We start from the raw sequence: 6,617 nt of genomic DNA on the forward strand, positions 1-6,617 counted from the left end.
GACAGAAGGCGCTAAGGGACGAGACAAAGATGGATAAGATATCTGTCTTGGTGGAACAGGTCCCTCCAGCTGGCCTGCTGCCACCTCTGCTCTCAGCATGGAGTCGGGAGGGTCAGGTATTTCTGTGCATGCCCTCCTCCCTGCCCCACAGCGCATCTCTCAAATCATGTCTGACCCACCACTGCAGAAAGCTCCCGTTTTTGCGGAATTCGGTCATGCAAAGAGTAGATCAGCTGTTGGTCTTGTGCAAGGGCGGGGACCGGTTCCTCCATTCCTCCATTTGGGGAGCCTTCACATGCCGGCAGCTGTCTGCTGGGGACTTTTCTGGGTGCTGAGAAGCAGCAATCAATAAGACCAAGAAGAATCTTCTTCTAGCAAATTCAGTCTCCAGGCTACTGGTCCCTGCCACCAACTTAGTTGGTGGTGGTTCTCCCAACCACCTGCAGAGGGCAGGAATTTTGCAGAAAGGGGGCCAGAAGAAGAAAGAAAGCCGACCAACCCAGCTGCCTTACCTTATTCTGGGGACATTCCTTCTGCAGTGAGAGCCTCTCTCACTTCCACGGCCGCTGACGCTTCTGGTGGCCTGTCCCATGCTGCTTGAGCTCCTGACCTTCCTTCATTTCCACCAAATGAGGACAAGAAATAGCATTCGAGGCCTCTGGCTCCGCCGAGCATGAAGCAGAAGCAATGGATGGATGTGCTGGACTAAAAACGATCTGGACAGAACAAATAGAGGATGTGTGAAGCCTCTGGCGGATAAATCTCCAGGCGCATCCCAGTTGCCACACAGGCCCCCATTAACCTGTAGCAGTTAAATGCTGGGCTGGCAGCTGCCTTCGCGGAGGCCATTTTTTCCCAGTCACACTGTTGCTTCTGAGGCTCCTGAGGCCTGTCCACAAAAGACTTGAGACTCTTGGGCCAGGGGCTAGGGGGTGAAGAGAAAATGCAAAACAGCCTCATAGTTATAGGGCTGTGGAAGCAGATCCCATAGGGAGACTTGGGAGATCAAGTTCAGGACCTTCGATGCCTTGTCTCAGGAACAGGCTTGGAGAAAATGGCGGCATCCTCTTTATAACTCCAAAGTCTCTCTTCCCCGTCTCTTGCCTTTCTCCTGGTTTTCCCAAAGAGGGCAGTTTTAGCTCCCAGGGCTCAGTGACACCATGAATAAAAGGTAAGTTTCACTCTTGGTATCAGGGGCCATCCTGGGAGCTGATTGATCAAGACCCCTGCTTATCGAACAGATTCTCGGCCTCTTGTGGACAGCTCCATCTCGTTCTCCTCACTGTAGCAGGGCTCCACCTTCAGACTGGGCTCTATCCTTTCTTCTGTGCAACCTGCTTCTCCTGTCGAGCCTCAAGGAAGATGGGAGGCACCTTTGGATTTCAGTCAAGGCCCTGGCTTTGGCTTTATTGGCCCTCCATGTTGACATTACAGGGCATAATGGAACATGGTCCCGCATTAGCAAGTGTGTTGGGGAACAAGGGACAAGCTCTTTATACCATGAAACTAGGGACCTGAGCCCACCTGCATCTCCCCCCCCCACTTCTCCTACCCAAACCCGCTCTTCTTGACACACTGGAATCTGTATTATATATATTTTTAAGAAAATACAATGATAGTTGTCTGGTTTTGTTGTTTTTACAGGTGTTGTGGAATAAAAACTGTAAGAAAATTAAGTATTTAAAATGTTACAATAAAATGGGGGTTTTTTGGTTATTCTAATATATTACTGTGTACTTATTGTAAATATGAAACACTCCTATTTTGCAAGCCAAGGACACAATTTGTACTGTTGTTATATATAAATAAAGTTTACTGGATAAAAAAGAAAAGACATATCTTCAGATAAGCCTGGTTGTTCAGTGGCATATATGCAGAATAACGTTTCATGGGCATATCTGAGAAGTAGGCTACTTAGGAAAGATGAGCTAAGTGGTTTTAAGGGACTTCTAGAAGTCTCTCTATAGCCGGAGCTTCGTAATGTCCAGTCATCATCAACACACACACACACACACACACACACACACACACACTCTGCTCCAGCTGTACCAATGGGTGGACACTGCCCCCTAGCTCCAAGACCCCAGAATACAGCTTTTCCCCAACAAAAGACAGTGCAGAGACTTAGGGTTGAGACACTTTTGCCAGGGAAGATGAGGTCTCAGGAGAATGAGGAGATCCATCCCTGGTCCTTCCTGAAAATCACATTCATTCGTTTACACAAAACGTGTATTAAGCATCTACCATCAGGGCATGACACCCTGGCAAGGCTGGGGGAAGGGGCAGGAATAATAAATGAGGAACGCATGGTCCTTGCCCTCATCAAGCTTTTAGGTTGATGAAAAGCACAAGGATTCTGAAAAAAGGGAATGTCTTGGCGACACCACGAGTAGGGTGTTTTTGTTGTTTTCCTTTGACTTTCAGCTAAGGGATGAAGGGGGGATCAGGGAATGATGCCAGATACTGTGTCCTATTAGATCCAGCTGGGGGGAGTGGGAGTGGGGAGCGGGGCTCTGGCGGGGGAATCAGTTGGGCGGGTGGAGTCCCGGCAAAGAGCCAGGGAGGTGGCAAGTTGACTGAGATGATCCCTGGACCCGAGGATGCCACGCCTCCTTTCCTCTTCTGTCCTCTCATTTTTCTCTTTCTCCTTCTTGTATCCCCAAGTGTGTGGGTGACTGGGTGACCCCTCCACTCTCGGCAGATAAAAGGAGTAGACGAGGTCAGCTAGATAATCTCAGTCTGACATCTCAGGAAACTGCGCACCAGGAGACCGCTGAAGGCTCCCTTCATGACCACCGGGTCAGAGCTGTTCTCTGGGCCCCCAGGCTGGCGCCCACGTCAAAAGCAGAGGCTCCTGAAGGACGAGATGCAGCTTTGCCTTTCGAGGGCCTCCAGTCTGCGGCGGGAGACCGTCCCGGCCTTCAGGGCACCTGCAGTCTGATGCGGGAGACACGGCCCTGCTGTCAAGGCCAGCCCAGTCTTGCGGCGACCGCCAACACACGGACAGATGGGGCCTGGGACTCGAAGCACAAAACCATATAAAAGCGCAGTGCGGGCTGCGCTGGATTCAAAGAGAGCATCCCTGCGAAGATCTGCCACTGCTGACTGGGCGGCTCGGCGTTTACAAGGTCTGTGCGCATGCGTGTGAGCACGCACGCACGTACGCACGCACGCATGCACGCACGCACTTGCGCGCCGTTCCTGGAGAGACTAGAGAGATGCAAATGCTGGTCCCAAGGGTGAGAAAATGCAAACACGACACCCTGAAGAGCCAGGCGAAGAGCAGAGCGCTGAGGCGGGCGTAGCATGAGTGCGCCGTTTCCCACCGTGCTGAGGGTGCGGCCGCGGTGCGTTCCACCGCAGGGAGAGATGACCTTGATGAGCCAGGGGGGCCCGGTCACCGTGTGGGGCGGGGCATTCCCCGGAGACCGGGCTCCGCTGCGCTTGCTGGGATCCCGCCCTCGGCTGGCCTGGGGCCCCGCGCGGCACCGACCGCACGGAGGAGGAGGCCATTTCTCCTCGGGCTCCCTGGGCCTTCGTGCCACTCCCCGCTTGTCCCTCAACAACTTGGACTTGAGATTATTTTATTATTATTATTAAAGATTGATTCATTTTGAGAGACAGAGTGTGTGTGAGCAGGGGGAGGGGCAAAGGGAGAGGGAAAGAGGGAATCTCAAGCGGACTCCGCGCTGAGCAGAGCCGGACACAGCTCTGGGACTGGATCCCTCGACCCATGAGCCGAAGTCAAGAGCCCAACGCTTAAGGGACTGGGCCACCCAGGTGCCCCAAAGCAGGCCTATTATCAAATATCAAATAAATATCTGCTGCAGGGAAGGAAGTGACAGGGGAAGAGGGAATCTCCTGCCCCCCCCCCCCACCCCGTGTCCGGTTCACTGGTGTATTTCCAGGACAAGGCACAGTGAGTCCTGCCCCGCCGCAGAGGCCAGTAAGAATGTTCTGAAGAATGAACGATTGAGCACCCTAATTCTGTGGACCACCTACAGTATTCCAGGCTCTAGCAAGAACATCCTCTCATACGAAAGCCATGGTCCATTTTTACAGTCTGAGGCTCAGAGAGGTTAAGTGATTTCCTGAAGGTCGCAGAGCCGTGGCAGAGTTCCCACTGCATGCTCTTTCCCCCAGCCCCTCAGCAATAAAGTGCCTCTCATTAGCTCTAGGCCATTTAAGACCTGGAAGTCTTCCCTGGAAATGGGCCCTCCTTTTAACAAGCAGGTGCTGTGGGAGCACTCCCTTCGGGCTCCGCTAACATTCTTATTTGTTCAACATGGTCCTCATTGATTCATCACTTGAGGTGAGCTGGACACTAGATTAGGCACTGTTGGACATATAAAGCTAAGTCCTAACGGTGCAACTTTTTCAGAATTTACAATCCCCCATCAATAGCAAATCATTATTCTAAGAGAGAAAGGCTCCGCCCTTTTCTTAGTGGGGAATTACATATCATTCCTACTACAAGTGCAAAATAATTTTGCCAAACTCCAGCAGTAGGATGCTCAGACAGCTGGGCCCCTCGATTTGAGGGAAACCCTGCACGAGAAGCCACTCGAAAGGACTTAGGGAAGTGGTAAGCTGTGCTTGATCACAGTATTGATCGCAATAACACCAGGAGCTGTCCGACCCTCTGCTCAGCGAATGAGCTGAAAGACGGAGGAGGATCCCACCTGTGGCTCCAAGCTTGGAGCCAAATTTGTGACCCACCTGTAGCACACATGTGTACCTGACCCTCAACAGCAAGTTATTATAATATTCATCCTCTTCCTGACTTTGCTTTATATCTCTGTCTTATTTATCTTTATTCCTCATACCCTACTCTTTTCAACTTGCTCGATTTTCTCTATCTATCCCTGGCTAAGAGCACAGGACTTGAATTCAGATTGCCTGGGGCTGAAATCCATTCCCATGTGTATGTTCTGGGACAAGTTCCATAACCTCTCTGCATATCAGTTCTCAAATCTATAAAATGAGGATACTGTATATTAAAGAGAGTTTTCGGAGGGGTTAAATAAGATAATGCATATAACAGACACCTTAGATTTTATAATAGGTGAATGAGACAGAGAAAGTATTAGCCATCCTTCTTTTATGGCCAGTCCAATAGGACCTACAAGCAGGAGGAGATGAGGGTCTCTCTCTGGCTCTGGGAAGAAGCTGAATTAATGCTCACAGGTTTCACAAAGGAAACTGATGCCTGAGAGTTAAGTCCTTAGGAGCCTAGGTGTAGCTGTTGACCGAGGAAAACAGGAAATGGATCAAGGCTTTACCCAAAGGCAAAGCCAGTCAAGAAGCGGCCAGTAGATATGCTAAAAGTAGATAGAAAACAGAGAAATGAATCAAGCCAAACCCCCTGGACTAAAGCCACAAAGAGAGTACAACCTCCTACAAAGTCAGTAGGTGGCTTCCTGAAAGCCTGACTAGCGCCAGGGTCCAAAAAATGTTTGGGGCCCCATAGGAAAGACACCCTTTCACCCAGAAAGCCGAAGGGGAGGCCAGGCCCTTAGGTCCAGGGCAGGGGCACCAGAGATAGGTACGTAGGTTGGAGGCAGAGGGCACATACCCCAGGAGGGCTGATGCCCAGTGAGAAGCCAGAGAAACAGAGTAGGAGAGGAAATGAAGGGCTTACCAGACCTGGAGGGGTACCTCCTCTCCCCTCAGGGGGAAATCTGGGCACCTCCATCCCCAACTAGTTCCAGGTGAGTGTATGTGTCAGGGTTTCCCAGAGAAACAGAATCAATAGAGCAATAGGGTGTGGGTACGTGTGTGTGCATGTGTATGTGTGTGCGTGTGTGTGTAGTGGGGGTAGATCGACAGAGACAGACACAGAGACTTTCTGGAACTGGCTCACACGCCGGGCTGGGGGCTAGCAAGTCTGAAGTCCAAGGTGCAGGCTGGCAGGCTGGCAATTCGGGCTAGAGCTGACGTTGAAGTCTTAAGTCCCAAGGCCATGCGGAGGCAGAACTTATTTTTCCTTGGGAAACCTCAGTTTTGCTTTTAAGGCCTTCGACGTTTAGAGGAGTCCCATGCATATTATAGGGGGCAATCTGCTTTATTCAAAGTCTACTGCTTATAAATGCTACTCACATCTAAAAAGTACCTTCACAGCAACACCTAGACTGGTGGGTTTTGTTGTTCTCTTTTTTAAAGATTGTATTGATTTATTTTAGAGCAAAGAGGAGAGCAAAGGCAGAGGGAGAAGCAGACTGCCGCCAAGCAGGGAGCCCAGTGTGGGGCTTGATCCCAGAACCCTGGGATCATGACCTGAGCCAAAGGCAGACCTTTAACCGACTGAGCCACCCAGGCACCCCTGGACTGATGTTTGAAAGAAGTGGGCACCATAGCCTCACAGAGTTGCTCCAAAAAATTAGCCATCACAGGGAGGAAATGACAAGTCAACCCACTCTCAAACAGTGAAGCTAAACCCTACGCCAAGGATCCGTAAATCCATCCACTTGGAGGCTTTCCTTTTTTTTTTTTTTTTCTAATTGTAATGACATACACATTAACAAAATTGACCATCTTCTCCATGGGTCAGTGTACAGCTGAGGGGCATGAAGTATGTTCACCCTGTTGTACGGCCATCGCCATCCGTCCCTTCTCTT

This window comes from Mustela nigripes, chromosome 10 (genome assembly GCF_022355385.1).
Source record: "Mustela nigripes isolate SB6536 chromosome 10, MUSNIG.SB6536, whole genome shotgun sequence".
Taxonomy (NCBI): domain Eukaryota; kingdom Metazoa; phylum Chordata; class Mammalia; order Carnivora; family Mustelidae; genus Mustela; species Mustela nigripes.